Below are 24,041 nucleotides of genomic sequence, written 5' to 3'. Positions count from 1 at the left end.
TATTAGGGGGGGTGGGGGGTAATTTGAGTGGAAAAGGGGGGGTCGCAAGGGCTACACCTGTTCACAAATCACACTTATACAGGTATATAGGTATATGCTGTATATAGTGTGTGTTGTGTCAGGTGCTGTAGGGGTTAATTGGGGGGGCGATCGGGGGTGAAATGTGCCTATCTAACTGTGTGTGGGTGTGCTTGGTGCAATACTCACAGTAAGATGTGCTCTCCTCTCACGCTGGATCCAAAAAGACCGTTGTGGGGGGAGGGCACATCTCCTCTAAGCCTGTGTTTACATTTCACAGGCTTAGAGGATGATCTGATTGGGCAGGACCGATCAACAGGTCCAGACCAAAAATGATTGGCCTGGACCTGATGACTGATCGGTTCTGAACCCAATCGAGTCATCATCGGCGGCGGGGACGCGCGGGAGCGCGCACAGGGCCGGCAAATTGTGCTGACGTAGGCCTACGTCAGTTTGCCTGGCTGGGGCTGAGTGCCGACGTAGATCGTCGTGCGCCGGTCGTAAAGTGGTTAAAAAAAAAAAAAGAGCGAAAAATATTTAAAGTGATTTTTGAAGTCTCATCTTTAAAAAAAAAAACAAAGCAACAAGCCTGTTATACTTACCTGCTCTGAGTAATGGTTTTACACAGGACATCCCGGATCCTCCTTTTCTCAGGTCCCTCTTCTGTGCTCCTGGCCCCTTCCTCCTGGGAAGTGCCCCCACTGCAAGCAGCTTGCTTTGGGGCACCCAAGCCAAGTCACAGCTCTCTATGTCCATTCAGACACTGAGCTGTGACCTGGCTCCGCCCACTCTTTCCTGATTGACTTTGACAGCAGCGGGAGCCAATCACACTGTGCTGCTGTCTCAGCCAATGAGGAGGGGAGTCCTGGGCAGCTGGGAAACTCCTGCAACATCATTGGATAAAGATGGGCTCAGGTAAGTATGAGGGGGGCTGCTGCATTCAGTAGGATTTTTATCTTAGAATGCAGTAAGATGAAAAAACCTTCTGCCTTTTAAATGTACATATTTTTTTTACATACTGTCACAAGTCAGTGTCCCTGGTCACTGCCACACCAGTTGTTATATGATGCTGTACTGCACTGGAGATAGTATGTGGGGGAAAAAAAAATACAACTTAAAAAAAATACAACTTAAAAAAAAATGCGCCATCTCTCTTAGTTATAACTTTGGACCGGTATATAAAATGCAGCGCTAATAAATAATTGTGTCCATAATACAGTTCAATCATTTGAGGTTGAAATTGAGTCTCTTACTAGAACATTATGACCACTGTTTTCACAATGATCTAAAGTGCTTCTTGGATTAAAGATATCCCAGATGGACACAGCATAAGTGTCAAACACTCCACTCTACGTGTGTGTATGTATGTATGTATTTGTGTGTATATATATGTGTATATATATATATATATATATATATATATATATATATATATATATATATATATATATATATGTGTATATATATATATATATATATATATATATATATATTTATCTATAGGTGTGGAGATGCTCCACTTTATGCATAGATAGTTTAAGCGCAGTTCGGTAAGGGCAGGTATGTCATGAAACAAGAGAAAGGCTTATGGTGCAGTATGTCTCAGTAAAAAGATTTTATTTAGCCCAAAAAGAGTATATTGCACTTACCAATAGTAAAAGAATATACAGCTTAAAAAACAGTCATCTGGAGCCGCTGGCAATAGCGGTGGACCTTCCTGGTGTGTGACGTCAGACGCAGGTGTAGCTCCTCCTACGCGTTTCTTATCCAATACATCGTCAGGGGGCCACTGCCACACCAGTTGTTATATGATGCTGTACTGCACTGGAGATAGTGTGTGGAAAAAAAGTACAACTTCAAAAAAATGTGCCATCTCTCTTACTCATTACTTTGGACTGTCTACTTTCCAAAAAAGGGGCCATTTAGGGGGTATTTGTACTATCCTGGCATATTTCATGCCTTTAAGAAATTAGTCTCAACTGTGGCCTGGGGGCCCGATGCGGCCCTTTTGTTTGCCTTTACTCGGTCCCTGGGGCAATATTTCATTCACTGACACCAAAATTTGGGCACTATTCCTCCTATTGACACCAAAAATTGGGCATAATTCCTGTTGCTGACACCAACATTGGGGCACTATTCCTCCCACTGACACCAGCGATGGGGCACTATTCCTCCCAGTGACACCAGCGATGGGGCACGATTCCTCCCACGGACACCAGTGATTGGGCACTACTCCTCCCTCTGACACCAGCAATTGCGCACTACTACTCCCACTGACGCCAGCGATGGGGCACTACTCCTCCCACTGACACCAGCGATGGGGCGCTACCCCTCCCACTGACGCCAGCGACTGGGCACTACTACTCCCACTGACGCCAGCGATGGAGCACTACTCCTCCCACTGACGCCAGCGATGGAGCACTACTCCTCCCACTGACGCCAGCGATGGGGCACTACTCCTCCCACTGACGCCAGCGATGGGGCACTACTCCTCCCACTGACGCCAGCGATGGGGCACTACTCCTCCCACTGACGCCAGCGATGGGGCACTACTCCTCCCACTGACGCCAGCGATGGGGCACTACTCCTCCCACTGACGCCAGCGATGGGGCACTACTCCTCCCACTGACGCCAGCGATGGGACACTACTCCTCCCACTGACGCCAGCGATGGGGCACTACTCCTCCCACTGACGCCAGCGATGGGGCACTACTCCTCCCACTGACGCCAGCGATGGGGCACTACTCCTCCCACTGACGCCAGCGATGGGGCACTACTCCTCCCACTGACGCCAGCGATGGGGCACTACTCCTCCCACTGACGCCAGCGATGGGGCACCACTCCTTCCACTGATGCCAGCGATGGGGCACCACTCCTCCCACTGACGCCAGCGATGGGGCACCACTCCTCCCACTACCAGCAATTGGGCACTACTCCCACTGATGCCAGCGATGGGGCACTACTCCCACTGATGCCAGCGATGGGGCACTACTTCCACTGATGCCAATGATGGGGCACTACTCCTCCCACTGACACCAGCGATGGGGCACTACTTCTCCCACTGATGCCAGCGATGGAGCACTACTCCCACTGACGCCAGCGATAGGGCACTACTTCCACTGATGCCAATGATGGGGCACTACTCCTCCCACTGATGCCAGCGATGGGGCACTACTTCTCCCACTGACGCCAGCGATGGGGCACTACTCCTCCCACTGATGCCAGCGATTGGGAACTACTCCAGAAGCCGTTCAGCAGGGAATGACGCGCCTGCCCAGGAAGTGAGGAGTGACTCCGGTGCAGGCGCATTGACTCCCGGGATCGATGATGCTCATCTCCCGGGAGTCAATGCAAGGAGGAAGTGACGCTGTGCGCAGAGGGAGGAAAAGGAAGGAAGGTAAGTATATGTTCATTAAACACAAGGTAAGTGAAACAAAAAAAAATTTTTAATTATCCAATTCTTTTTCAGCTTTGTGTAAGGCGGGTGGAACTCCACTTTAAGTCTTTGTACATGTTCGGATGAACTTAGTGAGGCTACTTATTGACTATATACTTGTGTCTCTGGGCCTTGTGCAGCCCACTAGCAGGCAAATTGCAGATGTTGCCAGGTTCCTAAGAGCCATGAAGGAGCAGTTAATCTAACATCTTGTCTAATAATTTACAGTAAGCCCCCCTGGCACAGGAGCGGACTTATCAACTCTGCTAGGTGGTGCTACAACCAGGTCCCAGCTCCTGGGATTGCCCCACCAGAGGGCTGAAGGTACCAGAGGGCTATGGTGCAGAGACCACAGTACAGGGGATAAAGCAGGGGTCTTGACAGTTAAGAAGTTGAACAGCCTGGGTCAGGTAGGTAACAGGCTTCAGTATTTTAGCTATTGCAGCTGAGTAGCTGGTTTGAAGACACGGCACTAACTTCAAAGACTGGAGTTTTAATGCCCTTCGAGCCATATGACATGCCCAGCATTGTTTCAGGGAACTCTGGAAGTTCTGGCAAGGATGATTCTTTGTGAAAAAAGAGATTATATTGCGCTCAACACTCAAAAACACAAGAAAAGGTGCTTGTGTGCATATAAAGCTGATATTAACCATAAAAAAGCCACATTGCAATATTCCAGGTAAAACCAGCTGTGTAATATATATATATATATATATATATATATATATATATATATATATATATATATATATATATATATATATATATATATTAGTCCTTCTTTAAAATAGGCGAATAAATAAATAAATGTGATAGTCCTTAAAGTGCTCAGTGCAAAGGGATATCTTAGCAATCCGAGTAAACTTGAACTTGATGTGAGGAACAGGGGGTCATATTCAGCATTGATCTAAACCCTGAGTATTAGACGTTATTACACTATTGGAGTCTCCTTTCTATTTCCCGCATTTGGATATCATTGACCCCGGAGCTTTCCATGCTAGCTGAGCCTGATCCTATCAATGAGGATATCATGATGAGGATAGCCTGGAGCCTCTTGTGGCGATCAATGCTGAATATGACCCCCTGTAACTAAGGGGTCAATTATCTCTGGTAAGGAGTACCTAATCTGAGCACTGGGTGGAGGTATACTGGTGAAGGTTCCTCACATCAAGTTCAAGTTTACTCGGATTGCTAAGATATCCCTTTGCACTGAGCACTTTAAGGACTATCACTATTTATTTATTTATTTATTTATTCATTTATTCACCTATTTTAAAGAAGGACTATATATATATCACACAGCTGGTTTTACCTGGAATATTGCAATGTGGCTTTTTTATGGTTAATATCAGCTTTATATGCACACAAAGCACCTTTTCTTGTGTTTTTGAGTGTTGAGCGCAATATAATCTCTTTTTTCACAGTTTTACGTTTTTATTGCAGCTTGCACTGTGGAAGTAATTCCCAAAACTTTGTATGCACCAATTTTGTTGATTTATAGTTAATATTGTCAGATATCACCCTTTGCGCAGTTCTTTTGTTTGGGTCACACCAAAATTTTCCATAAGGATGATTCTTTGTGCACCTTTGGAAGAACTGGCAGGGATTCTAGAAGTCCTAGATAAAAATACATACCATATTAAGAAAAAATACAACTGAAAAAAATAGCTGCTGCCTTAAAAATGTAACCTGAACAATATTGTTCTGTCTTCTTACACGTTCATACAGTGTTACATAGTTACGTAGTTACATAGTTACATAGTAGGCGAGGTTGAATAAAGACAATAGTCCATCCAGTTCAACCTGTGTAGGTGTGTGTGACTTTAATCATCTAACATAGCCCTCAATCTCCTGATCCTTGAGATGTAAGTCTAAGAGTCTTTTGAAAGTCACCATACTACCCGCAGAAACCACCTCTTGTGGTAGACAATTCCACAATCTTGTAGCCCTAACAGTAAAGAACCCCCCACGTTGCCTGAGGTTAAAACGCTTCTCCTCTAATCGCATTGTATGTCCTCGAGTCCTCATGCAATTCCTTCGAATGAACAGCTTTTCTTCTAAGCTGAGATCCCCATTAAGATATTTATAAATTGCTATCATGTCCCCTCTCAGACGTCTTTTCTCCAGGGAAAATAAATCGAGCGATTGCAGCCGTTCTTCATAGGTAAGGTCCTCCAACCCCCTAATCAGTTTAGTTGCCCTTCTCTGGACTTTCTCCAGCTCCAACACATCCCTCCTGAGGACTGGCGACCAGAACTGGACAGAATACTCCAGATGCGGTCGGACCAGTCCAACATTCAGCATAAACCATTCCTGTCTCCCAAATAAAAGGCCTGTTGTATGTAGTTTAACAGGTTTATTATGTGATGGCAAACAGGGTTGTAGAAATATGGTAAAACTATAAGAATACAAAAGGACATGTATAAGTACAGAGTATAAGAACTGCATGCATCATACATTACATAACAGTGAAGCACATGGTACAATGACTGCCTATACATAGGACTGCATGGCTAGCTAACAGTCTAACATCTACACAGTTAACTTTCCTGAGTAGTAATACAAACAACTACACAGCTCTGCATACTAGATGCCCTAGTTACAGAGGTAAGTGACTCACCAGATATGCTGTTACACAGATGGTAGAGTTTAGAAGAGAGACATGAAGAAGCAGCTCTGATTCTGTGTCCAGGAGACTGAGGACAGCCCCTTCTTCTTCCCAGAGTGCCTTGCAAGAACCCACAAAGAGTAGAGCCGCCCACAAGGCAGAAATTTTACAATAAGAAAAACAAGATGTAGTACAACTTGACACCGCTAGATGGTGCTATAACCTAGCTAATGGACTCTATTATTGACAGACTATGGCAAATGGTTATGAAACCCTGGCTGGACAGAACACTCCCCGCCTGGCGTCAACTGACGCCACTACTAGGTAGATTAGGTGAAAACAACAAAACAAGTTCCGCCACTGGCCTAAGGAATAACTTGCATTCGCCAAGCTTCCACACTTTGACTTCGGCTTTGCGTACGTTCCCATCTTTGCTTGGGAATGTGTTGGTGATGAGGCCCTGTACTGAGCCTCTCAATTGGAAGACTGGCCATGTTCGGATTCTGGAACATGCCACGAAGTTTGCGACAGGTGACACAGTTAAAGATGAGCTTGCTCACACACCTCTTAGCGCCAACTATCCATAGTCCGGCAGCTCGTAGATTCCCTTCGGTAAACAATCAGCCTTGATGTTTCACTTGAATGTGATGGTGCCGTACAAGCAAGGTCGTGACGTGATGATGTCCGGGAATTATTACAGGATGTTTCTCCCCAAATTCCACTTTGGCTTCTTGAAGACGGCCTCCTATTCTGAGCAGCCCATTTTTGTCAATGAAGGGATCAAACTTCTTCAAAGCGCTATCCTTGGAGACTGTTTTGCCTTTGTTGAGGTAGTTTCTCTCTTTAGCATAACATTCACCTTGTATAGTGCGAATTATTAAGTCTTTGGACCTTTCCATATTTGGTACCGTAAATGCGTGCTTACAGTGATGCCAACCTTTGCATGGCTTTTGGTTCACCGGAAATGTTGACTTGTATGATTGAGCTATATGAACAAGACAGGCTATAGCGCGAACAAGTGACATCCAGGTGGAGAACCTTTCAAAATGATGAGACTTGAGTTGGTGGTCTGAAGTCACCGTATGTAGAACCGTTACTTCAGGTCGGATTTCTTCATCCGCATCCGGGTCTACTAAGTCGAACAAGTCAGATTCGATGTTGCAAGACATAGAACGGTACAGGAATGCAGGGCCCGTAAACCACATCGTGTCTTTAAGATGGCTTGCTGCGACAGATCTAGTCGCATGGTCTGCAGGATTATGGTGTGTGGACACATAGTGCCACTGTTTAGGACAAGTGGATCTCCTGATCCTAAGTACCCGATTGCTGACATAGACATAGAAGCGTCTTATTTCATTGCAAATGTATCCTAGGACTACCTTGCTGTCTGTGTAGAACTCGACTTTCTTGATTTCCAGATGTAGTCCTGTTGTTATAAGTTCAGCCAACTCCACTGCAAGCACCGCAGCACAGAGTTCCAATCTGGGTATCGTGTGCTCGCGGAGTGGTGCCAGTTTGGTCCTTAAAGGACCTTAACATGTATAGCTTGGAAGAAAGAAGAGACAGAGGGGATATGATAGAAACTTTTAAATACATAAAGGGAATCAACTCGGTAAAGGAGGAGAGCATATTTAAAAGAAGAAAAACTACCACAAGAGGACACAGTTTTAAATTAGAGGGGCAAAGGTTTAAAAGTAATATGAGGAAGTATTACTTTACTGAGAGAGTAGTGGATGCATGGAATAACCTTCCTGCAGAAGTGGTAGCTGCAAATACAGTGAAGGAGTTTAAGCATGCATGGGATAGGCATAAGGCTATCCTTCATATAAGATAGGGCCAGGGATTATTCAGAGGATTCAGATATATTGGGCAGACTAGATGGGCCAAATGGTTCTTATCTGCCGACACATTCTATGTTTCTATGTTTCTATGCTCATAACGAAACCCACATGGCATTGTTCTTTGACATCTATAGTCTTTAGGTACGCTACAGCTGCAATCGCCTTGACTGAAGCATCGCAGAAAATATACAGTCTTTGCATCTTGACTTCAGTTGATGACACGGAAGCATATGGTCGTGCTACCTGAAGGCTGGACAAACCTTCAAGAGACTTTCTCCATCCTGTCCACAGGTCTTTTTTCTCCATGGGAAGTGGATCATCCCAATCGGCCTTTTCTGTGGTGAAGTCTCTTAGCATCATTTTACCCTGGATGGTAACTGGCGCTACGAATCCCAGAGGATCATATAAGCTGTTTATAGTAGACAGGACTCCTCTGCGTGTGAAGGGTTTTTCGTCTGTGCTGATTTGAAAGGTGAATGTGTCTGCCTTTAAATCCCAAAGCAAACCAAGGCTTCGCTGCATAGGAAGGGAGTCTGTACTAAGATCCAAGTCCTTTAGACCACTTGAGTGGTCTTGGGGTGAGAAGGCCTCCATTAACTCACGGCTGTTGGAGGCGATTTTGTGCAACCTCAAATTAGATAAGGCGAGCATCTCTTGAGCTCTTTTCAGGAGACTGATTGCGGTCTCAATCATGGATGTAGATTTCAAAAAGTCGTCCACATACTCTTCTGAATATTGTAGGGGGGGTGCCATCTCTGCGTGGTTGTTCTGAAATATTCTTTCCATGAAGGTGAAGAAATGTTCTTTCATCACTAGGTTCCTCTGGAGTTTGTGTCTGAGGGAGATAAATCGATTGTAAGTAAGTTCCTTATTGTTAGGTAGGCGCCGTCTTTGGGGTCTAAACGGTAAAGGTGCGACCCAGCTGTTTGATTTGTCTTTTACTATTCCTTGATCCATGATATCTAAGAACAGCCTGTCTTCTATGGACATTGCAACCCTGTTGTCTTCTCTTGTTCTGTGGAAGACTGTGCACCCTAGGTGATCTTGCTCACCATCACAGGCATGATCTTCACAGGAGGAATCCACGTAAGGACAAGGCACAGGATCGCTGTGTGGAAATTCTTTTATCAGGAAACTACTCTGACATGGCTGGAATAGGGATGGACGTCCATTTTCGAGTGTGTTGGTGAGCATACTGTAGACCGAGGTCGGCTTGTGTACCCCTCCTAGACAGACGTCTCCTATGATGACCCATCCTAGGTCAAGTCTCTGGGCGTATGGAGCGTTTTGGGGTCCATTAATCTGTCCTCTAGCCTTGTGAACTTGTAGTATGTCTCTTCCAAGGAGTAGGACTATTGGAGCTTCTGGGTCCAGCTCCGGTATCAGGTGAGCTATACGCTTCAAGTGGGGGTGGTGTGCTGCTACCTCAGGGGTAGGTATCTCAGATCGGTTGTCAGGAATGTGATTACACTCCAGTATGGTTGGCAGAGACAAGCAGGTCTGACCATCTATGGACTCTACTTTGTACCCAGCTGCCTTCCTCCCCGCCGTCTCAACGGTACCTGCACATGTTCTTGAGGAGTAGGGAGAACCAGGCCCTATGATGTTGAATGTGTTGAAGAAGGTGGATTTAGCTAGAGACCTGTTGCTTTGGTCATCCAAGATTGCGTATACCTTGATCGCCTTGTCTCGGTAACCGGCCGGGTAAACTCTGACAAGGCAGATTTTTGAGCAGGACTTCCCTCCTGTAAGTCCTTTACATATCTCTGTACACTGAGAAGTGACTATTGCAGTGTCTACGTTGGTGTCTATCTGCTTTCTGTCATGCTCCTCTGCTTGGCATGATACCTGAGAGGGTGGTCCAGGGTGCAAAGCAGTGTTGTGTTCCGTGCTCCCACATTCTGTGCATGTCACACTGACCTTACAGTTCCTGGCGAAGTGTGTTGTTGTAGTGCAGCACCTGAAGCAGATGTTGTTCTCTTTGAGGAATTCTTTGCGGTCCTCTAAAGACTTCTCCCTGAAAGCTCTGCATTTCAGTAGAGAATGTGGTTTCTTGTGCAATGGGCATTGCTTGCTAACGTCTTCCAGTTTGTTCCCTTCTTGATAAGGCTTGAACGACCTAAAAGGAGAACCTGTGGAAACAACATTCGTTTTGTTGACTGCCACTGGTGTTTTGTGAGGTTTGACACCAGGGGCAGTGGGACATGACAGTGTAAAATCAAAACTGGGATCATTTCTGATCCTTGCCTGTTGAGCAACAAAGTCTACAAACACCCTGAAGGGAGGAAATGGTACATTATGAGACTGTTTATAATGAGAACCATGTGTGATCCACTTCTCCTGTAAGTTATAAGGAAGTTTTTGGACAATCGGATTAACACCTCTGGCAGTGTCCAGGAATGCTAGCCCTGGTAGATCTCCTATCTGCTGTCACTGAGTTCCCTGAGCCTTTGGTAACTCCTACCAGCTACTCTGGGAAAAGTTTCAATTCTTTTATATAAAGCATTTTCTATAGCTTCTATTGACCCGTAACATTCATCAAGTCTTTCCCACACCATCTTTAAACCTTTGCCCGGGTAGTTTATGTTAATGTCTCTGATTCTTTTGGCATGTTCAGCAGATTCATTTCCAAGCCATTTTACCAAGAGATCCAATTCTTCACTACAGGAAAGATCTAAGTCCCGTATGGCGTTCTGGAAGGAGGCTCGCCATGACCTGTAGTTCTCAGGTCGATCAGTGAACTTTATAAGTCCCTTGGTAACCAGTTCCCGTTTAGCAAAGAACTTAGCAAAGTCCATGACCGCATGGTTGGCGCCAACATTACCCGGTGTGCTATTATGCTGCGTGTGTGGTGTATCACCATACCTTTTGGAAGTTTCTGGCTTAGGAAAGTCCGTATAATACCGCTCTGACGCGAAGGGTGTCCCTTTAAGTTGAAGCGAAGGTCGTAGCTTTTGTTCTGTAAAGCGGTGGTTGTGGTCGGGATCACTTTGCCGCATACCGTCTTGCTCGAGGTACTGTGATTCAAGGTAGGGTCTTTGACTCACTGTATACGCTGGCTGATATACCGGATCATAGGTGTCATCTGTCTTGGGATGCTGGTAGACGTATTCTGAGACGCGCTGTGCTGGATCTTGTTGATCTAAGTCTGGTCCGAGTACTTGGCTGTGTTTCTCAGATTTAGAACAGTCTATGGCTTCTAAGCACTCTGCTTTGACTATTGTGGCTGCTAAGTCTGATCCGAGTACTTGGCTGTGTTTCTCAGATTCAGAACAGTCTATGGCTTCTAAGCACTCTGCTTTGGCTATTGCGGCTACTGAGTCTGGTCCGAGTACTTGGCTGTGTTTCTCAGATTCAGAACAGTCTATGGCTTCTAAGCACTCTGCTTTGGCTATTGCGGCTGCTGCTTCTTTCTCTGCTGCAAGTTTTTCCAGTGATAACTTTAGTTGCATCTCTTGTGCAGCAAAGGAAGCCCTTACTTTTGCAGCCTCAGCTTCTGCACGGGCGAGAGCAGCCATTTCTTTTATGGAGGACTTGCTAGAGCGACTCGCTTGTGACCTTGTCCTGTATGATGATGCCTGGCTGGTGGACATGGTGTTTCTGTTGCTGGCTGCTTAATGACTCTGTGCAGGCTCAGTCTAGGTAAGAACAGACTTCAGTGTGGTTTGGCTTGAGCTGTGCTTGCTGGGGGTTACACTCTCACTTCTTGTGACTGTGTGGCAACCGATGCAATCATGTGCGCGGGAGCGCGTGGCTGATGGCGGTTCCGTATAGTCAGATCCACTATCACTGGTGACTAGGATCTGTTTTACTGTTCTGTCTTCTTACACGTTCATACAGTGTGTAGTCCAACATTCAGCATAAACCATTCCTGTCTCCCAAATAAAAGGCCTGTTGTATGTAGTTTAACAGGTTTATTATGTGATGGCAAACAGGGTTGTAGAAATATGGTAAAACTATAAGAATACAAAAGGACATGTATAAGTACAGAGTATAAGAACTGCATGCATCATACATTACATAACAGTGAAGCACATGGTACAATGACTGCCTATACATAGGACTGCATGGCTAGCTAACAGTCTAACATCTACACAGTTAACTTTCCTGAGTAGTAATACAAACAACTACACAGCTCTGCATACTAGATGCCCTAGTTACAGAGGTAAGTGACTCACCAGATATGCTGTTACACAGATGGTGGAGTTTTAGAAGAGAGACATGAAGAAGCAGCTCTGATTCTGTGTCCAGGAGACTGAGGACAGCCCCTTCTTCTTCCCAGAGTGCCTTGCAAGAACCCACAAAGAGTAGAGCCGCCCACAAGGCAGAAATTTTACAATAAGAAAAACAAGATGTAGTACAACTTAACACCGCTAGATGGTGCTATAACCTAGCTAATGGACTCTATTATTGACAGACTATGGCAAATGGTTATGAAACCCTGGCTGGACAGAACAAATATATATACTGTGTGTGTGTGTGTATGTGTGTGTGTATATATATATATGTGTATATATATATATATATATATATATATATAATGTATATGTAGCACTTACTCCCATAGGAGCCACTAAACATTTACCCAGGTTCTTCCCCAGCGGATAGCCCCACAGCCAGACACACAATCTCAGCACACTATATCTTAATAACCAGTCTAAGGGTGGTGTTTTTATTTTTGGAGAACTTGGATAGGGTTGAGGGAATTGATACTTCAAAAACAAACTATGTACAGATTAAGGAAAATTAACCCCCTTTCTTTATAGATGAAGCAAAAGTGCTTGCATATAGCAAACTGTGGACTTGGCTTTGTAGTAGAAGCAGTTGGAAGCAGGCTTCTTTCTTTAGAGCAATAAGAGTATAGTCCCTTCACAAGGAATTGGATAAGCTAAGCTCTTCAGGACACCAGCCGATGTCCCCTTTGGTCAAACACACAGCTGACTCTTTAGCACAAAAGGGGTGGCAATAGCCCAAAAGTCTGAGATCTCTCACAGTAATCTGTACTCTCAAAATGTCCAGGGACAGTTTGTTGCCTCCTTCTAACATCCATGCAACACCTTTTCTCCTGTGATACCAGACAAGATCTTCAGATGAAAGCCACCTCATGGCAGCATTGCCCTGGAGAGCAGCAGCCCTCCAGGCTGGACTGGCCCTCTGCGGGAAAACACCCAGAAGCTTAGTCTCTCAGAATATTTATGCAGTTTTTCAGCAGCCTTCAGGGCCCCGGTCCCTGGGATTGGCCAGGGCTGCATAAATATTCATACTACCATCTGCATAGCTCCACATCACGCACAGAATTCTCACTCTCTTGAAGGCAGAGTGAGCCATCACACTAGCAGCAGCTGAGAGCCAGCACTAAATCGAACTAATCCTAGCACCTATCTATGAGGATAAATATATATACACACATCTACATTGTTTAAAAAAAATTAGGGGAACTCTTTTTAATAAGAGTACAGCATCAAGTCAATTATACTCCTGCGATATTGATCTGATCAGTTAAGTAGTGAAGGGGGTTGTTAATCCGTTTCAGCTGCTTTGGTTTTAATTAAACAGGTGCATTAGATAGGCAACAATGAGACAACCCCCAAAACAGGGATGGTTTCACAGGTGGAGGCCTCTGATTTTTTTTTTCCCTACTCATTTTTTCTGACTGCTTTTCACTATTTTTTCATTTGGCTAAGGTCAGTGTCACTACTGATAGCATGAGGCGATACCTGGACCCTTTAGGGATTGCACAGGCAGTCCAACTCCTCCAGGATGGCACATCAATACGTGCCATTGCCAGAAGGTTTGCTATGTCTCCCAGCAGTCTCAAGAGCATAGAGGAGATTCCAGGAGACAGGCAGTTACTCTATTAGAGCTGGACGGGCCGTAGAAGGTCCTTAACCCATCAGCAGGACTGGTATCTAGTTCTTTGTGCACAGAGGAACAGGATCAGCATTGCCAGGGCCCTACAATTCGACTTTCTAGTAGGCCACTGGTGTGAATGTCTCTGACCAAACAATCAGAAACAGACTTTGCGGGTGGCCTTGGAGTCCAACGTACTCTAGTGCACCCTGTGCTCACTGCCCAGCACCATGGAGCTTGATTGGCATTTGCTATTGAACACCAGAATTGGCAGGTCCACCACTGGCACCCTGTGCTTTTCACAGATGAGAGTAGGCTCACCCTGAGCACATGTGACAGACGTGAAAGGGTCCGGAGAAGCCATGGAGAACATTATGCAGCCTGTAACATCGTTCGGCATGACCAGTTTGGTGGTGGGTCAGTGATAGTCTGGGGAGGCATATCCATGGAGGGACGCACAGACCTCTAAAGGCTAGACAATGGCACCCTGACTATTAGGCATTGGGATAAAATCCTTGGACCCATTGTCAAACCCTATGCTGGTGCAGTGGGTCCTGGGTTCCTCCTTGTGCACAACAATGGCCCGGCCTCATGTGTGAGAGTATGCAGCCGATTCCTGGAGAATGAAGGAATTGATACCATTAAATGGCCCCCTCGCTCGCCCGACCTAAATCCAGTAGAACACCTCTGGAACATTGTTTTGGTTTATCCGACGCCACCAGGTTGCACCTTAGTCTGTTTAGGAGCTCAGTGGTGCCCTGGTCCAGATCTGGGGGGGAATACCCCAGGACACCATCCATCGTCTCATTAGGAGCATGCCTGACCTTTTTCAGGCATGCATACAAGCACATGGGGGCCATGCAAGCTACTAAGTACCATTTTGATTTGCTGCAATGAAATTGCAGAAAAATAGACTAGCCTGCGGCATCATTTTTTTTTACATTTGAAGTTGGGGGTGTCTTTGAGTTCAACCCTCTGTAGGTTGACCATTTTCATTTTCGTCAAAGGATGTGGCATCCTTTCTTTCCTAACACATTACCCAGTCCATATCTGTATAGATATCAAGCATGATATTTTTCCCCATTGAGATCTGATGTGTTTTGAAATTGTTCCTTTAATTTTTTTGAGCAGTGTATAATAAAAAGAAAAGGAAGTACCCACAATAAAATAAGGTCCACAGGTGAAGCCTATAAAGAGGAAGTCCTTTTGGTGAAATCATCTCATTACTTAAACGGTCTGTGTTTTTGGCCGAGGCGGCTATTGATAGAGGTGTTAAGGCTGGGGTGCATTGTACATCTTATATTTTACATGCACAAATGCTACTGGGCACTGTTTGAATGTGTGTATTGGTTTTATCTTTTAGTTAAAATATATATAGTGGTTTTTCTCTGAGGAGTTTAGTTTTTCTTCTATAAGCATATTGTAACAAGTAATTTCTGGATGAATTGAAGTAGCTGATGAGTAACTACTTTTAATTTGAAGTGAAGGTTTTTACATTCTGAGTCACGTTGCTGATTTCAAGTGTTTTTTGACCTTCCTAGAAAGAGGGGCCATGTTACAAAATAGTGAGCCTCTTTCTGTAGGTGGTGGATTAGAATGCACAAATGTTTTTTCTGACGGTGAAGCAAGATTTAAAAGGACTTTATTAGAAATGACACAGAATATATACTGTATATGTTATAAAATACTTTCTGCAAATACCATTGGAAGTACTGACAGGAATTCCAAGTCCAAGCAGAGACTTTGGAAATGTTGTAATAGTTTTGATAAGAAGGGCAAAAGTATATTTCCATCTAGCCATAAATCTTCGTGTCTCTGCCTCTGCTGCACTGAAATCTCAAGCAGTGTTGGCAGTCCTGCCAGGTTCTGCTATATGAACTTTAGAACGCCATCCTCTTTAGAGGGTGAAGAGAAGAGCGAGAGGTGTGCTGATTTCCTAAGACCCTTGATGTCCTAACGTGACAATACTGCTGTCAGAAATTTTCAGCAGAGATGGCCAAATCTGCTTGGCTATTCTGGATAACTGAGACCAGACTATACATGGTAAAGATGGTTTAATATTGGTAAAACAAGAGACATCCAAACACCAGCAAAAAGGAAACACAGCAAATGTGAAGATTCAAGTGAATTACAAACATAACTAATATGCCTAACTAGCAACCAAACTAAGTAACAGGAAGCCTAATTAACCAGCTATATAATAAATATGTACAAAAAATGGGGAACATTGAAAACAGGGCAAACTGGAATGCAGGGAACATATGGTAAGGGGGAACCAAGACTGGAATCGGGTACAAGGGGAGCAGAAAAGAGACAGCAGGCTTCAGGATGCAGGGCAGGATCAAGGCTCAGGATAAGTGGCAAGCAGTATCTGGCAGCAAAGCAAAACAATGAAGTGGTGTAATAGTAGAGGAGGGATTAAATACCCAACCAGCATCTGATGCAGACTGATTACTGGAATCTGTTGGCTGCTGGGAGACACCTGCTGGTGGAAACCGGAACTAAAACCTCCCTCTCCAGGAAGCACAGTGCCACCAGCAGGTGATCCTGATCAGAGCAGCTGATAATACAAATACAGTGAGGAAGCACTGTCACCCCAGGTCAAGAACTGTACTACTGGTCAGATCACCAGGTGAAAAGGGGAGAAAAAGCATTAAAAGAGAACTAATGCAAAATAACTTTTTTTATGGATTATACTTTTCTGCCTATAAATACTTCACTTGATTGGAACTGTAATGTAACTGACACATTTTAACAGACGGCTGTAATGAGTGACTGTTAATACTTCTTTCTGTCTGCCTAGTGGATAATGTAATTATGAAGAAATAATCAAACCTTTATAGAAAAAATTTTTTTTTTTTTTCTTAAATCTAAAATTTTAACTTAACTTTTTAGGCTTTAACCATTTGAAAACCACGCTATTGCTAAAAGATGGCTACAGCACGGTTGCCCAGTTCTGGGAGAGCGTCAATAGTAGTCCTCCCAGAATCCCACCCCTGCGTGCCTCCATCCCCAATCCAGCACGCTTTGTGACTTCGGACACAGCTGATCATAGTTTAGGGTTAAGGGCCAATCACAGCGGCCCTTTACTATGTGATTAGCTGTGCACAATCGCAGCTAATCACATGTAAACACACTGGCCGGTTATCGGCAGTCCTTTCCTCCCACACTGTGTCTGTGGGAGGAAAGGAGAGCCATTAACTGGCAAGCCTGTCAGATCGTTGTTAACACTGATAATCAGGCCACTGATCATGAGTGCCCTGGTTATCAGTGCATCCCCATCAGTGCCCACCAGTGAAGAAGAAAACCCAATATTGAAGTGGTTAAAGCCTATATCCAGGAAATGAAAACTGCTCAATTGCAGTGGGACCCTCTGTCCATCCTTTCTTGATGTAGAATCCTCTTAGATAGGTGCTAGTTTAGGTGTATATCGTTTTTGGTTTCTCTGCATAACAGGGAGACAGTCAGGTAAATCTAGGAGCTGTCTAACAGAGATCTGTGATTTGTTGGTTAGAACCTACCAAGTGTGTTCTGATGCTGCTCATCCTGCCTTGATGTTTCACACTGATCCAATAATGATACAGTGTATTGGACAGTGGGAGGAAGCCACGAAGATGAGAGCAGGGGATATCTGTACAGCCCTGGCCAATAGGCATGGGAGGTGCACCAGTGCATGCTGGGTGACTGTATGTATTTATATCTGAGGTGCACATGTGGCTCCTGGTCTTCGGCTAAAGAGCCAGGTCCAGGTGGGGAGGGGGCTGCTGCCTCTCCCCAGGCAAGCTGCCATGCGGCCTCAGGTGATCGACCTGAGAGCAAGAAACAGAGATGCTGAAACCTAGGGACTCCTTTGAGGGCTGACTGAGGGAGGATGTTCATGGATCTCATCTGGTATCACGGGGAAAGGTGACCTGCAATCAGGGCCTTGTGAGTACAGACTTTCCAAGGGGAAACTAGAGACTGTTGCTGTTAAAATCCCCCTCTTGGTGCTAGAAAGTCAGTGGGCTGGGTATAAGCTAAAGGGGGGCTACTTGATAGTATCCTGAAGATACAGAGTTCACGGAGTCTGCTGCTAACACAAGCAAGGGACTTAATCTTCCCATGCAAGTGCTGTATGGTTCAGCAGAAGATCTGCTATTCAGTTTGAGGCCAAGTGAGAGTTGTCCTCGCCTGTATATAGTTGAATTTGGAGTATCCCACTAATCCCTTCTCCTATCCATGTTCTACAAATAAAAAACTAAAAACAAATCCCCTAGACTGTTCATTGGCGACGACGAGTAAAAGAGCATGTGTGCACCAGGCAGTGTGTGAAAATACCCAGTATCTGGCAACAGGATAATCAGAGGGAGACCCAAGATAGATCTATACTCAGCAGTCCCTACGGGGGTAGTGCTATATTGAGCTCCTCCTCTTTTCACCAGAGTCTGGCTCAGCTATCCTTTTCATTGCTCTATTCTGGGTACTGAACTCCTATATGTACAGTATTTCTGAACTGTTTTAGGTGTTGCCCACTGTACATAGATATGCATGCATTTTTGTTGGTGTGATTCAACACTATAGGGACTACCTTTACCATATTATGTATGTACATTATAAGCCTGACAACTTTAATGAACAGCATTTGTGGTAGGTGATGTGCTTACTCTATTTAAAATGATTGTACTAACAGACTGATACACTGTGGAGAGGTTTAGGCACCCTAAAAAAATAATCTATTGTTGGTTGCTTAATAGTGTAGATAATAGTGATGTGCAGACCTTTATTGCTGATTACATGTCTTCTCTGATAGAAATCGTAAACAAGTTCTACTGTGCAGTAAGAGTGGGAGTTACTGAAAGGGCACTAGTTAAACAGAACCTGACCCTATGTTGCAGTCCTTGTATCTACAAAATAATGCTTTTTACTGTTCCAGAAGTGACACTCACAGATGCACATAAACCCCTGGACAAAGTATATAAAAAAAATAAAATCCTATATTTACATTTGCTTTTCTTAACATAAAAAGGAAAAATAACACTTTCTAAGCTTACATCATGTATAGAGTGCAGTAGTCAGGGATGGTAGTTGTTGATAGAGTGGGTTAAATGGGGCCACACGGGCCCTGGAAAGGAATGCTGTCTGATTGCCAAGGACAACACCTGTTCTATTTTCTTATTTCCTGGATGTGACTGGTATAGATCTCCATGTCTCCAGCAATGAACTGTACAGATCTTTTAAGTAAGATCATAAGCAAATTCTAGGTAAAAATAAAGCTGAAATAAACCTTTTTAAAGTGGTGCCCTTCCAGTAGTGGCACCTTGTCGGCCCCCAGCATCTTCTCCTGTGTGTGTTTCGGCCATCTTTATTGGCTGGTGTGGAGTGACAAGCACTCCTGTGTGTGTGCAGGCGATAGTCGTTCTGGCACATAGAAATTAGGACAGCTGCTGTAAGCTGAACTGCACATGTACTGCTCAGTTTACATTCTGGGGATTGCTGTGAGCAGGCAGGTAGGTGTAATTTATTGCAAAAAGGACATTGCATGTCTCTTCTACTCTATAAAGTCTGCCTACTCACAGTATGTAACAGTGGAACTTGAGTTCCACTTTAAAAAATGGGGTGTTCTCAGGAGCTTTTGCCATAATGTGCTAGTACTGTATGTGTAGCATATTTGCACATTATGGCATGCTTACCTTGCATACCTTCTCCATTGATTCAGTGGCTGCAGTCTCCCTCAAAGTTTGCGATTTCCTCTTCACCTCATCATCTTCAAGGTCTGAAGTCCAACTATCTTGATTTTTCCTAATGTACATTTATTATTAATAATAAAACAGGAGAAACAGAACAGAAGAGACAGTCTGTCATAAATAGCCTGCCTTTCCCTCTTTTTTTCAATACCCGTTTATTTTTAAAACATTTTTTTTTAAATCCTTTATTTAAAAGTATGCAACAAATTAACACAACATGACAAAATAATATGAATGCATATACATAGGTAATGAAAAACCAACATCAGCATGACAGAAAAACGTGCTGCATAGGAAAAAAAAACTAGCATCATACAAATCTGGTTCCCAATTAGAGCTACCAATGAGATAAACGGTATGGAGCCTCATTGAATCCTATGAACATACTTCTTGAGATAGTGGCTAGTAATAAAACAAGACAATTTCAGGAGCACAAGAAGCGGGATATGAGCACATGGCCTTCAAGTGATCATACCCACGATGTTAACGCATACCTAAAACGTTTTAATTTTTTTAGAAAATAATGTTTTGAAAGAGGGAATGGAAGCATCATAGGGTGTTTGAGCAAAAAGGGAAGATGCGAAAAGATAAGAAAAAAAATGTTTCAGGAAGGGGCGAGAGAAAAAAAAAATGTTGGAGCGGATGGAAGGGGTACGGATCCATAGTGGGAGCAATAGGACCTCAAATCGCATCCAGTGCAGTAAATGTTAGTAGATTAGGATAAGGATAAGTAGTCATCTGAAAACTAAAACCTGTCCCAGTGAAGCCATCGTGCATTGTGCTCCTCACTTTTATTAATAAGAGCAGCAATCAAGTGCTCCATGTGTTATATGTCCTTTACCCTAGAGAACCATTGAGAAATTGTAGGTGGAGATTGACTTTTCCACATACTATGGATGCAGGCCCTAGCGGCATTCAGTAAATATTTTAGTAATGACTTACAGTATTTTTTATTGGGCATAGGGGTTAAGTTTAGAAGCACTGCCGCAGGATTGTCAAAAAGGGAGAGTCTGTTATTTTGTTGACAATCTGCAGAACTTGTCTCCAAAAAGGCTGGATATTTGGGCAGTCCCAAATGATATGAAATATTGTACTGACCGGGGTTCTGCATCTCCTACAAGAGAAGCTGTGTCCAGGGAACATAGACGCTAAAACAGGAGGAGTCCGGTACCACCTTGACAGAATTTTATATGTAGTCTCTTGGTATTTACTACACAATCAAGATTTGTGAGCAAAGAAGAGTATGCGGCACTTTTGGTCGTCTGTAAATGTGGTGTTTAGGTCCCTTTCCCATTTGGATAAATATGGAAGCTCCTGCTGGGAAAATAAGTCAACCAGGATACGATATGAGGAAGAGAGTAGTTTACAAATGGGGCCTTCGCCGAGGCAGGGGTCTTCAAATGCTGTGAGATGTCTAGTAAAGAGTGCAGGGGCCTGGAGGGAATGTAGAAAATAAGACAACTGTAATAGTTTCCATCTACCCAATGCTGAACTGGAGATGGATCCATAAAGATCTGAAAGTTGGGCCCAGCCTGAGGGGCGTAGAAATGTAGATGCTCGGGTAATATAGAGTCTGGTCGGGTTTGAAAGACCTTGTTTCAGTAGCCGGGGGCGAAATCTGGGTGGCCTAGAATAGGCGACATTGGCAAGGGAAAGATGCCTTTTAAGTTCTAATAACATTGGTTCTATTAGGGGATGGGATTGATGAAGACGAGGTAGGTGAATGCCTGTCCAGGGGATGCCACCTAAAGGAAATGGTTTTAAGTCCTTTTCCAGAGATACCCAAAGCTTATGGGAGGAGTGCCTGCATCAATCACTCTAGTCGTGTACCACAGTGAAGTATAGGGAAGGATCTGGGAGGCCCATTTCTCCTTTTATCTTGGGTCTCTGCAGGAGGGTCCTCTGTAGGCAAGATGATTTCCTATGCCAAAGGTATTTAACGAAGGCCAATCGGATCATCCGAAAATATCTTTGAGGTATTTTAATGGGTAGAGCCTGCAGGAGATATGAGTCATGGCATAATGTTAATTTTATAGACCTTGCACCTACTGAATCAGGAGATGGCTAAAGGTTTCCATTTCTCTAAATCCGATTCTAAGGTGGATAACGGGTGAAAACTTAATTTAAAGATACTCTGGGGGTTAGATGGGATTTTAGTTCCCAAGTATTGAATGGCGTGCGAGGCCCATTGAAAGAGAAATTTATGCGATAAATTAATGGGAGCCTGTGAAGTGAGGTTCATTTTAAGAGCCTCTGATTTTTGCTGGTTAATTTTGAAGTTCGATAGGTTTCCATAGGAGCCAAGTTCCAAAAGTAAGATGGTTAAGGAAATGGTTGGGTTAGAAATATAGAAAAGCAGATCATCAGCATATGCTGCGACCTTATGGTGGTATTTGCTTGTTTCCAAACCTTTGATATTTTGGTTATTCTGGACATGTTGTAACAAGGGTTCCAAAGACAACACGAAAAGGTGTGGAGACGGGGCATCCCTGTCTAGTGCCAATACCACTGACAAAGGGTTTGGAAACAAAGCCATTCACTCTGGCCATAGTCATGGGAGAGGAAAAGAGAGCAGTCACCCAGTTCAGGAAAGTGTCAGGCATGCCAATGTGTCATAGGGTCTCATGTAGGAAGGACCAATCCACCCAATCAAAAGCCTTTTCAGCATCCGTGAACAGGAGGATTAGTGGTATGTTATTACGTTTAGCCTTGGCTATTACATTTATGGTCCAGATTGTATTGTCTTGGGCCTCCCTAGTTTGGATAAAGCCCAATTGATCGTGAGATACTATGCAGAATAGTGTTCAATCTTTCATCCAGAATCTTGGTGAAAAACTTAAGGTCACAGTTTATATGGGCCTGTAACTAGCACATTGCAGCCGATCTCTGCCAGGTTTAGGGATACTGGCATGATGGTCAGGGGGCACGGCTCGGCGCTCAAGAAAATCGCATTGAACGCTGATGTGAAGCTGGACATCAGATACTCATTGTAAGTCTTATAGTAGGGCACCGTGAATCCATCTGGGCCTGGAGCCTTGCCCATAGGAGAACTGGCTAATGCCATAGCAAATTCCTCAGGGGAAATAGGACAGGACAATGAATTAATCTCTTCTGTAAGAGAGGACAAGTCAACCTCTCTAAGATAGACATCTATCGCAGCGGTCTTGTCCTCATCAGGCGCGGCGGGGGAAGCGGAGTTTAGATTATACAGTTTAGGGTAAAAGGAGTGAAAAACCTCTGCAAACTCTGAGGATGAGTATACCATGGAACCCAAAGGGATAGAAGGGGCTGGAATATATGATAGGTTTCGTTTAGAGCGAAGAGTGTTGGCTAGTGAGCGGCTACATTTGTCCTCGTATTCATAAAACGATCTGCAGGCTTTTGTAAGTTGGTTTTTGGCATGAAATAAGAAATGCTCTTTATCTGTTCTCAAATGTGAGTGAGTTCAGCTACTGTCGTGCGGTCAAGTTGGGTCCTATTTCATTTATCAAGTTTATGCAGCTTGTTTAACAACTCCATATAACATTTTTTTCCTTTCCTGTTGAACTCTGTGGCCGTGTTTGATGAGAATTCCCCTAGTGTAGCACTTATGTGCTGCCCAGAGTGAAAGGGGATTGGGCACTGAGTCCTAGTTTTCAAAGAATAGGTGAAGTTCCCGTAGAATGTCAGCCTTTATTGCAGGGTCTTGTAATAGTGTCTCTTCAGACGCCAGCATAATTATCTAGCTGTCGGGTGTGATAATGCCATTACCATATAAATTGGAGCATGGTCTGAAAGGGCAATGTGATGGATGTCGGCTCTGGAAACCATTGGAATGGTAGAATGTTTGACAAGGAAAAGATTGATAAAGATAGGGATTATTGCGCTCAGCAGTAAACTCACAAAGTGCTAATGCATAAACAGTGTTATGTCTCACATATATCACATAAATAAATGAACCAATGTGAATTCATAGGTGAATATAAATAGCAGTAAATAGGTGAATATATCAATACATATCAATAAACAAAGTCCTTGAAAGTGCTCGGTGCAAACTACTTGTCTCAGCAGCAAATTGGACTTAATATAAAGTGCCTTCACCAATCACCATGCACCCAGTGCTCGGATAAAATACTTCTTACCAGAAGAAGTTGACCCCTTGGTTATAGGGGGTCATGACCAGCATGTGTCTCCACAAGAGCTCCAGATTATCCTAATACTGTCTTCACATCCAGTGTGTAATAAGCCAGAAGTATAAAGGTAGCTCCGGGACTCCGGACAACATGTTATAGGAAATAAGAAGACTCCAATAGTGTAATATTGCCAGGTATGCAGATTTAATTAAAAGGTAATGCACTTACTACATAGCGGTAAGTAGAACGCCACAAAACGATCCCCTGATGACGTCAGCACACCTGACGAAACGTGCGTCGGGAGCGTGAGACCGTAGAGTTCCGGTGGGGTGGAGCGCGGACCGGAAGCGGCATCCCATCCACCAGAAGTAGCCGAACGATCTTTAATTTTGTGGCGTTCTACTTACCGCTATGTAGTAAGCGCATTACCTTTTAATTAAATCTGCATACCTG

General features: G+C 44.0%; 1 protein-coding gene across 2 annotated transcripts in view; it reads left to right on the top strand.

Annotated features, from left to right (window-relative positions):
* OCA2 (OCA2 melanosomal transmembrane protein) overlaps nt 1-24,041 on the top strand; it is a 524,044-nt gene that overhangs the window by 168,864 nt on the left and 331,139 nt on the right. The gene's annotated exons all lie outside the window — the stretch shown is intronic.

This window comes from Pelophylax lessonae (genome assembly GCF_965119305.1).
Source record: "Pelophylax lessonae genome assembly, chromosome: 2".
Classification (NCBI taxonomy): Eukaryota; Metazoa; Chordata; class Amphibia; order Anura; family Ranidae; genus Pelophylax; species Pelophylax lessonae.
Note: the sequence above shows the minus strand (reverse complement) of the source record. Positions and strands in the feature narration are given on the sequence as shown.